The sequence below is a fragment of the Elephantulus edwardii genome, unplaced genomic scaffold, assembly GCF_000299155.1.
Source record: "Elephantulus edwardii isolate Elephantulus edwardi_28Jun2011 unplaced genomic scaffold, EleEdw1.0 scaffold00096, whole genome shotgun sequence".
Lineage (NCBI taxonomy): Eukaryota > Metazoa > Chordata > Mammalia > Macroscelidea > Macroscelididae > Elephantulus > Elephantulus edwardii.
In genome coordinates, this window is record NW_006399846.1 from 13,064,665 (window position 1) to 13,065,607 (window position 943).

Here is a 943-nt window from a genome sequence, read left to right on the forward strand (position 1 = left end):
TAGAGAGGGTGAAGCCAGGCTGCTCCTTAGAGACAAGGGTTTTGAAGCTTTGTCTGACATACTTTGGACATGTTGCAAGGCTGGATCAGTCCTTGGAGAGGGATGTCATGCTTGGGAGAGTGGAGGGACAGTACAAGAGAGGAAGATCCACAATGAGATTGATTGATTCGGTTACTGGGGTAATGGAGGTAGTTGTGTCAGACACAGTAAGATTGGTACAGGATAGAGCAGCGTTTAGGGCTGTTGTACATAGGGTCGCTATGAGTCACAGCAACTCAACAACATATTTTTCAGACTATACCACTTATTGGTGGTGCTCCTGGAAGTGATGGGGTAGGTCCAGTCTCAGCTCACCTTAAGGTGATCAGGTCTATTTTCTGCTGTTTCCAATGGTTCCATAATTTGTCAGAGCAGAATTCTCATCCCATTTCCAAGCAGCAGCAATTTCTACATGTGCCATTTAATGATGTGGTTACATTCCTAAAACTGTACAGCTCTTCTCACCCTCCTTTTCTGAGTTGTTCCTCCATTATTAACATAAACTCACTACCCTATAAGGTTCCTATCTAAACTTTTAAGTTACTGTTGCCAGAATGCAAAGAGATCTTTTTTAAAAAAAATATACAAAATTCATATATATGTTGTTTCACACTATGCTTCATACGGTTTCACACAATCATTCCCATTCATTATGTTTTATAAAATTAATCACCATTAAACTATGCCCACTATTACTTATCTTTCCAGATCCCCACCAGATCTTTCCTCTTTCCTCTACCCCCATCTCCATCTACCCGTCAAATTGTGTGACCCTATGATTTCCCATCTGCTCATCCTCACCCCTCTGCTCCCTTCTCTCCTGCCTGGATCCTCATACATGTTTTACTAGTTATCTATTTCTGCAATAATGATCTCATGCAATATTTGTCCTTATGAGACTGAA